The sequence below is a fragment of the Chrysochloris asiatica genome, unplaced genomic scaffold (assembly GCF_000296735.1).
Source record: "Chrysochloris asiatica unplaced genomic scaffold, ChrAsi1.0 scaffold00021, whole genome shotgun sequence".
Taxonomy (NCBI): Eukaryota; Metazoa; Chordata; class Mammalia; order Afrosoricida; family Chrysochloridae; genus Chrysochloris; species Chrysochloris asiatica.
Genome location: NW_006408539.1, coordinates 22,353,646 through 22,363,186, shown reverse-complemented (window position 1 = coordinate 22,363,186; position 9,541 = coordinate 22,353,646).

Genomic DNA, 9,541 nt, shown 5'->3' with positions numbered 1-9,541 from the left:
ATTTCCTTAATTACATACATTATTTGATTTGTTGACTGCTTCTTCCATGAGCTAATTGATGTATTTGGTAACTTCAGTCTTTTCTCTTTATCATGATGTTATTTACTGGTCCAGTTGTGATGGTTTTTATTTTATTTGCCTTGAAGTGCGATTCTTTCTGAAGGTTGTATTCTTTGACCTTCATCAGTAAGTATTTTAAATCCACATCACTTTCTGCAAGCAAAGCTGGGTCATCTGCGTTCCGCATGGTTGTTAGTGGGTCTTCCTCCAATCCTGATATGACATTCTTCTTTATATGATTCAGCTTCTCAGATTATTTGCTCAGCATATAGTTTGAATGAACTCCTGGAGTGATGCTGTTGGGTCAGCACTATACTGTGAATCACAAATTCGGCAGTTCAAACCTACCAGCCTCCTTAGAAACCCTATACAGAGTTACTATGAGTCAGAGCCGACTCATCTGATGAAAGGATACATCCCTGATGTACACCCTTTCTGATTTTAAATCATTCCGTATCCCCTTGATCTGTTGGAATTATTTCTTCCTGGTCTATGTACAGGTTCCTCATGAGCAAAATTAAGTGTTCTGGAACACCCGTTCTTTACAATGCTATCCATAGCTTGTCATGATCCACACAGCTGAAAGCCTTTGCCTAGTCAATAAGCACAGGTAAACATCTTTCTGATATCCTTTGCTTTAGTCAAGACCCATCTGATGTCAGCAATGATGTCATTTATTCCACATCCTCGTATGACTCTGGCTTCACTTTCTGGTGTCTCCCTATCAATTTATTGCCACAACTGTTTTTGAGTTATCTTCAGCAAAATTTTGCTTGCATTTAATCATAATGACATTGTTCAATGATCTTCACATTTTGTAGGGTAACCTTACTTTGGAATGGGCACACAATAGTTTTTAAATGATTTAAAATGGACCAGTTCATTTCAGCTCACTAATGCCTAGGATGTTGACCTTTATGTAGTCCATTAGTTTTTGACAACTTCTGATTTGATAAATTCATACACCATATATTCCACCTTCTGGTTATTCGTGAATGCTTGTAGCTGTTTCTTTTCATATTGAGTTGTGCTACATAAGCAAATGAAGGTCCCAAAACCTTTGCTCCACCAACACCATTAAGGTCAATCCCATTTTGAGGAGGCAGCTCTTTCCCAGTCACATTTTAAGTGTCTTCCAACTTGAGGGGCTCATCTTCCAGCACTATATCTTAAAATATTCTGCTGCTATGCATAAGGTTTTCAGTGACTAATCACAACATCAGCATTTCAAACTCACCAGCCACACTCAGAAACCCTATACAGGGTTGCTATGAATCAGAAGTGATTTTTTGAGGGCACTTAACAACAACAACAGTATAAAAGAGATCCCTGTGTGGCATTGAGCTCTGCTGTGGTACTATAGGATATGTACAGGACTGCTAACCACAAGGTCAGCACTTCAAACATACCAGCTGCTCCTTGGAAACCCTATACTGGGTTGCTGTGAGTTGGAATCAACTCAACTGCACTTAACCTCGGGAGGGATTTAGCAGTGATGTGTACTTAACCATTTGTGCTACCCAAAAGTCCCCTTAATGAATATTACGAACAGTCGTCTGAACTAATGGTTTATACACCACTTCATTTCTTCATTTTGAAATGAATTTCTCTCTCATTTTATTTCTTTCCCTGGTCTTACCTTTAATTTTCTCAAACTTTCACTCATAAAATTTGTGTTTAAATGCCATCCTTCTTTATCATATTCACTTAGCAACATGGTTGTTGTTATTGTTATGTGCCGTGGAGTCGGTTCCGACTCATAGCGACTCTGTACAGGGTTTTCGAGGCTGTAAATCTTTACAGGAGCAGAAAGCCTCATCTTTCTCCCATGGACATGGTTAGGTTATGTGAAATTGGCAGTGAGTGAGATTTCAGGGTCACACCCTGTCTTTGGTGCGACGACACTCTCTCCTTAAGTTGAGTGACCCCTGAGCATCTCAGCATAGCAGTCTTCCTTCCCCACCACAGTGAAGCCTGCAGGCCTGTTAGTGGTGGGTGTTTCCTGCTCCCTGAAACTTCTTCTGTTTGCCCTGAGTGTGGATGCCATTCACCATCAGCCTGCTGACTCCTGCTGCCTACCCTACTTGTCCTCCATCTGCCTTAGACCACTTACTTCTCCCCAATGTCTTAGCTTATCCCAGCAACCTTTATGGCACCTTTGGGCTATTGCCTAGCCTGCCCATGTCTGTCCGTGGCCTCAAGACATCCTGCTATTGCCCCATGGCCTTCATGGTTGAAGTAGGACATCAGTAATGAAGAGAAGGTGTCCTATGGCAGGTTGGCTGGCATCCTGCCATTGGTTGGCTTGCTGCCAGAGTCTCCAGAACATCATTTGTAAGGGCCTGTGGAAGGTACCCTGGACCTGGCTGTGGACCTGCATGGATTCAGGACTATCAGAAGTACAGCCAGTGAGATTTTTCAAAGTTGTCCTAAATGTGAACCGTCAGATAATGCAATAGTTGAAAACTGAAGAATAGGTATACTGCTCCCTTTTCACTTTCTCCCGTCATTTATTCTCATTGTTGCCTTTATTAAGTGCCATCAAATCAGTTCTGATCCATAGTGACCCTGTATAGGGTTTCCAAGGAGCTGCTGGTGAGCATAAACCACCGGTCTTGCAGTTCAAACAGACATTGCAGTCCAGTACATTGGGCCAACATTTACCATAATATGAGTAAGTCTAAGCAGTGTACTAAGAACATAGTCAAATTGATGAAAATAAATAAATAAAAAGAAGCTATACTTTGAAGTGGAATCAGATTCAATAGTTATTAGTACCAAACAATGAAGTCCTTGATGGCATTCCAGAACTCTTCAAGATCAACCTATTTTGTTTTTATTTGCCTCCTTATAATCTAAGAAATTTAAAAAGTTTTGATGGACAACCTTTAATGTTAAACATATTTAATTTATAGTACTATTCAATAAGGAGCCGTGGTAGAGTAGTGGATTAGGAGCTGGTCTGCTAATTTCAAGGTTAGCAGTTTGAATCTACAGTCACTTGGCAGGAAAAAGATGAGGCTTTCTGCTCCTGTAAGAGTTGCTGTTGTTGTTGTTGTTAAGTGCCTTCGAGTCAGTTCCGACCCATAGCGACCCTGTACAGGGTTTCCGAGGGTGTAAATCTTTACGGGAGTAGAAAGCCTCATCTTTCTCCCGCGGAGCGGCTGGTAGTTTCGAACCTCTGCCCTTAAGGTTCGCAGCCCGATTCGTAACCACTACGCTACCAGAGCCCCTGAAACCCTGTATAGGGTCGTTATGGGTCGGAACCAACTCAGAAGCACACAATCATCCCCACCATTATTAAATAATGGAGTCCTTGTGTGGTGCTTTATAGTAAGCACTGGGCTACTAACCATAGGTCAGTGGTTCAAATCCGGCAGCCACTCCTAGAAAACCCTATGCAACATCACTTAGAGTCATAACTGTCTTGATGGCACTTAACAAAAACAACATGATTTTAAAAATGTGTATTTATTTATTATGGTGTTGTCTTCCACTGTGTTTTTTGTTTGTTTTTATAACGTGCATTCACTCAACTACACAATGTGAGAAATATTTTGGTACTATAAACAGAGAAACATACTATTCCCTATACTGCTTTCTAGGGAAATTATTACCACAAAAGTTACAAGTTGAATATTGTTGTTGTTAGGTGCCATCAAGTCAGTACTGACCCATACCAATCCTATGTACAACTGAACGAAACACTGCCCAGTCCTGGGCCAACCTCACAATTGTTGCCACACTTGAGCCCATTGATGCTGCCACTTTGTGAAATATGTTGTTGTTGTTGTGAAGTGCCGTCAAGTTGGTTCTAACCCATAGCGACCCTGTATAGGGTTTCCGAGGAGCAGTTGGTGAACTTGAACCACCTACCTTGCAGTTCAAATGGCTTTGCAGTCTGGCACATTAACCCACAGCGCCACACCAGGACTCAGGCATGGCCAAAAGAAACTGAGTTACTAATGGAGGTAGTGGTGAGGATTCACAACATTTAGGATAATTATACCAGATGACAAAATGGGGAATAAATGCATGATACTGAGAATCACGGTCCAGCAGGTTGACACATATTTTGGGGAGACTAAAATTCAAACCGTAACAGTGAGACTTATTAGAACAGAAGATTCATCAATTAGATGGGACCAAACTGAAAGGAAAAAGTTACTTTGAGTATTAACAGCTACTAGATTTTTATTAACAAAATAAGGGAAGTGAAAATGTTCATTTTTGACTGGATAATATAATTTGAACGGAGTTCTGGTAGTGTAGTGGTTATGAATCAGGCTGCTAACCTCAGAGTCAGCCGCTTGAAACTACCAGCTGAGGCTTTCTGCTCCCGTAAAGATTTACAGCCTCAGAAACCCTGTACAGGGTCGCTATGAGTCAGAACCGACTCCATGGCAAATAACAACAACAACAATATAATTTGATATTGAAACTTTGTCAGTATCTCATTGGTCAACAACGGTGCCCTGATTTACAGGAAAGCCAGGCTTAAGTTTTGGTAAAGACAAGTCTTTGGGGTATTTCCAACTCCATCAGTTGTTCACTTGACCACTAGTTCCATTTTATCAATCACACAATTCCATTTTTATTTCATTTAGCAGAATTCAATTTTATGATTACTCTATGGATGATTTTCTAAATTAAAAGTGTTATTTATAAACCTTCTAGTACAATGAGTATTTGTATTATCCATATCCTTTTCTAAAGTTAGCAGCAAGCAGTTTAAGAATGAGAGAAGAATTTGGGCCCTGGAGGGAGGCAGAGCACTCCTTGATTTAGAATAGGCAGCAGATCCAAACTTTGTCATGCATCAGAATCACTGGAATGGATTGTTAACACACAGATTGCTGAGCACCACCTCCAGTTAGGATTCGTGAGAATTTATTTTGCTAACAAGTTCTAGATGGTTAGGTAACCTCCTTTCAGAACCATGGAGTGAAGTTGAACTGTTGTGATTATATACCAGAGTCAAATATTTGCACTGTTTGAAAAAGTTCAGGTGAATTTAATTTCTTTTGTAGATCCAAACTCTTGTCAAACTGCTAACTCATCTACACCTTGTCAGATTGTAACTGGATGAGTGTATTTACAATGTCTATTACATGGAAACGGAGCTCTGGTGATTAAAGCAGCTGGGTGCTAACCAAAAGGCTATGATTCAAGTTCATTGGCCATTCCATGGGAGAGAGATGTGTCCGTTCTCTCCTGTAAAGATTTATAGTCTTGAATACCCTATAGGGCAGTTTTATTCACTTTGAGGACTAAAGTATGCCAGACACAAGTCATGGTATTTTCAATCGTCTGATATACATGTGTAAGTTGGACAACGGATAAGGAAGACCAGAGTAATATCAATGCAATTGAATGATGGTGTTGGTGAAGATAATTGGAAGTCCCATAGGCTTCCAGAAGAACAAACAGATCTGTCTTGGGAGAAGTACAGAGAGAACACTCCTTAGGAGGGAAGATTGTGAGATGTCATCTCTCATAGTTTGAACGTGTTGTCGAAGGACCACTCCCTGGAGAAGTACATTATGCTTGGTGGAAGACCCCCAAGGAGATGATTGACAAAGTGGCATTAACAGTGCACAAGAAAAACAACAATTTTGTGGGTGGTACAGAACAGGACAGTGTTTAGTTCTATTGTGTATAAGGTTACTACGAGTTGGAACGAACTCAACCTAACAACAACGACAATGGAGTCACTATCAGTTGAAATTGACTTAAAGACAGTGTGGGTGTTATGCGGAAATTTTTTTTCAGCAAATCAAATAAATATGTGTAAGACTCAATTGATTCATAAGGAGTTTAAAAAGAAAGTTAAACATCCAATAACCTCACATTGGTGGAATGATAAATCTTTCCACCACTGGGGTGCAAAATTTTTTTATCTTTATTGTTGTTGTTTTTTTAACCAGTCATTAGATGTCTACTTAAAAAAAAAAAAAAAAAATTGACATTTTTTTTTTCCCTATGAGCATTACCCTCTAAGGGAAAATAGAGAGGAAAGGAAGGGATATTTGTGGGTTAAACTTACAGTACATGTTGGCAAAGAAAAGTCAAAGAAAATTTCAAGAAACAGACAGTAGTAGAGCGTTATGGAGTGCCTCATTGCAGTAGTAATTTGGTAGTTCAAACTTTTATTCTACCTAGAGAACTGGGCTAAATGAGGATTTTATTAGGAAAACCCTATCACACTGAGAAAATTGAAAACAGAAGACTAGAATACATGTTGTGGATTAATTGTGTACCCACAAACTGTGCGTGAACGTCTCGGTGGTTCAGCAGTTATGTAATGATGAAATATGGCGGCTACTCCATTTTGTAATAATGCCCCATAGTATGATCTAATGTGACCTGTCCATCATTTGTAGGAGGTTATGGGGGAAGCAACATACTTACTCAGGCCGCAAACCTCATCACCTTTTATTTTACAAGATCTAAAAGGAGAAACCAGCAAGCAGAAAAAGAGGGACTTCAGTACCCCCTAAGAAAGAAGAATCATGAGGTGAATGGGTCTTTTAGACCCAGGACCCCTGTGCTGAGCACCTCCTGCTATTGTTGTTATTAAGTGCCATCAAATCAGTTCTGATTCATAGTGACCCTGTAGAGAGTTTCCGAGGAGTGACTGGTGAGCTTGAACCACCGATGTTGTGCTTCAAACCAAACTTGCAGCCCAGCGCATTAACCCACAACACTACACCAGGATGCCTAGACCTCCTGTTGTTGTTGTTAAGTGCCGTCGAGTTGGTTCCGACCCATAGCGACCCTGTACAGGGTTTCCGAGTGTGTAAATCCTTACTGGAGTAGAAAGCCTCATCTTTCTCCCGCAGAGTGGCTGGTAGTTTCGAACTGCTGACCTTAAGGTTCACAGCCCAATTCATAACCACTATGCTACCAGAGCTCCTAGACCCAAGGAAATATTGATGACAAGATATATGGAGATCTTCAAGGATACTGGTTCTACAGATGTTCAAAGGAAACCAGGCCCTTCCTTCAGAGCCAAAAGACAGAGAGAAAGCCATCACCTCGAGCTGGCTCCCTGAATTTATATCTCCCACCTCCTGGTGTGGCACTGTAGGATAAACTCTGGACCACAAGGTCGATGGTTCAAACTCACCAGCTGCTCCTAGGAAATCCTATACAGGGTCACTAGAAGTCGGAACTGACTCAACAGCACTTAACAAAAAGTCCAAACTATGCAAGCGTAAGTTTCTGTTTGTTAAACCCATCCACTTATGGTATTTCTGTTCTAGCAATACTAGGTATCTAAGGCATTGCATCTCCGCCTCCCTCATACAATACCATTTTCAGGGCACAGATATTTACCAGGGGACTAGGGATATATTTGGAATGCCTTTCTACTTAAATCACATCATTGGTGTTCCAGTCCATCTCACTGAACTCATCCTATTGTTATGGCAGTAGGAAGAATGGAGGACAAGCAGCATTGTTAGCAGTAATAGAAAGCCCCTTCTTCAAAGGCATTGAGACCCTTGAGGAGCAGTGCTACTCTGAAACCCATGGGTCACCTCAAGGCAGAGCTCACTGATGGCAACTGGGGCTAATTTTGTTTTTAAATTAATGAATGAGTAGAAGACTAACGTCCTTTGTGGTGAAGACTTGATGTTGTTGTGCATGACTAAAATGTGTTGCTTTTGTGTGCAGATGAGTCAGCTCTGACTCATATTGACCCCGAATAGGGTTTCTAAGGGTGGCTAATGGGTTTGAACTGCTGACCTCACCATGAGTGCCGCCCAAGTCTATAACCAGTATGTGCAAAATAAATGTCATTAATAATATAACAGGATTTTTCTTCCCATGTAATTTTTCCAATACAATTTTGCAAATTTGATCATATTAACCACACTTTATATATAAGGAGAATCAGGAGGAGGGAAGAGAAGGTGACTCTTGACAATTTTCATTGTCAATTAGATTATTTATTTATTCAGCTAGTTCTTTCTATATCCATTTAAGTTACGGTGTTGGGGGAGAATATTAAGAGTACCATGGACTTCCAGAAGAACAAATAAATCTGCTGGAAGATGTATAGCCAGAATGATCCTTAGAAGCCAGGAAGGCCAGACTTTGTCTCTCGTACTTCGGACATATTATCAGGAGGGACCAGTCCCTGGAGAAAGACCCTGTGCTTGGTAGACCCCTAGAGAGATGGATGTACACAGCTGCAGCAGCAATGGACTCAAGTGTAGCAGCGTTTGTGAGGTTGATGTAGGACTGGGCAGGGTTTGGTTCTGTTGTGTATAGTATCTCTTGAGTTGGTCCTGACTCGATGGCACCTAAAAACAAAAATGTTCATCTCAGCTGGTTCTTTATATATGCTAAGCAATCTGTGTCCAGTTTGCCTAATAATTGCATCTATTTATTAAGGTACACCTTAAGTCTCCACTTACAATTTACATGTGTCCTCAGATTTCTCACAACTTCAATTTTAGCAAAGATACTCTAATCCAGGCTTTAAAGAAGCATTGAATAACATTGTAAAAAATTACGTGACCTAAAGCACACAGAACAGGTTATTTTACTATGCAAAGCCATTATTGAGCCCCTTGAATCATTAATGTTTAATTACATGGCATTAAGGAAGAATTAACATGGGAACTCAAGAAAGTACATTGTAGATAAAGGTGATTTTCAAGGCCTGAAAAGTGACTTCATCATTTTTATTAACCTAACTAATGTAGAAATGATCTCTGCTTTAAGAAGGTGGATTGAATGCACACATTGACTTTTCTCTCCAGAAACCCAGGTACAAATATTTCTCTTTCTTTTGGTTGTTGTTGTTTTGAAACTACAGAGGCAGGCAAAATTAGAGGGCAAACAATATCCACAGCATCAGGAAATAGGAAAGAAGACACATAAGTAAAAATTCATTTAATGTTGCTGAATCCCAAACATAGAGTGAAATATTAAATGTAGGGGAGACATTGTAGAACAGAACACAATGACAGCTTCTTCCTGCACCAAGGATGGCTACTGTGTAAAGAGAAATAAACAACAATGAATAATTACAGGCATGGGACCATATTGTTTATGCTATTCATATAAAACATATTGAGTACTAAATACCTAAAGAATTCTAAACTTCTAGAAAAAAAAATTAATAAAAGACTACATCTTACAGGCATCAAGGCAGAACAAATATAGTGCTGATGCTGGGGAAATCTAGACTGGCCCAGGTTCTCATGATACCAACTGCCAGAAGATAATAAAAAAATGTGCTCAGAGTTTTAAAAGAAAATAGATGTGTTTGAAAATTCTACCTAGCCCGGATTCCATTTCCCTTACAAGGAGCAGAGAGATGACTGTGTGTGTGTAAACGCTGGGGAATTATACCGCTCACTACATGACAATTGACTTGACTCCATGCCTCAGGGAATAGATGAGTTGAAATAAAAAATACATATGGGAAGTTGCCACAGGGTGGAAACTGCTCTTTCAAGAAATATAT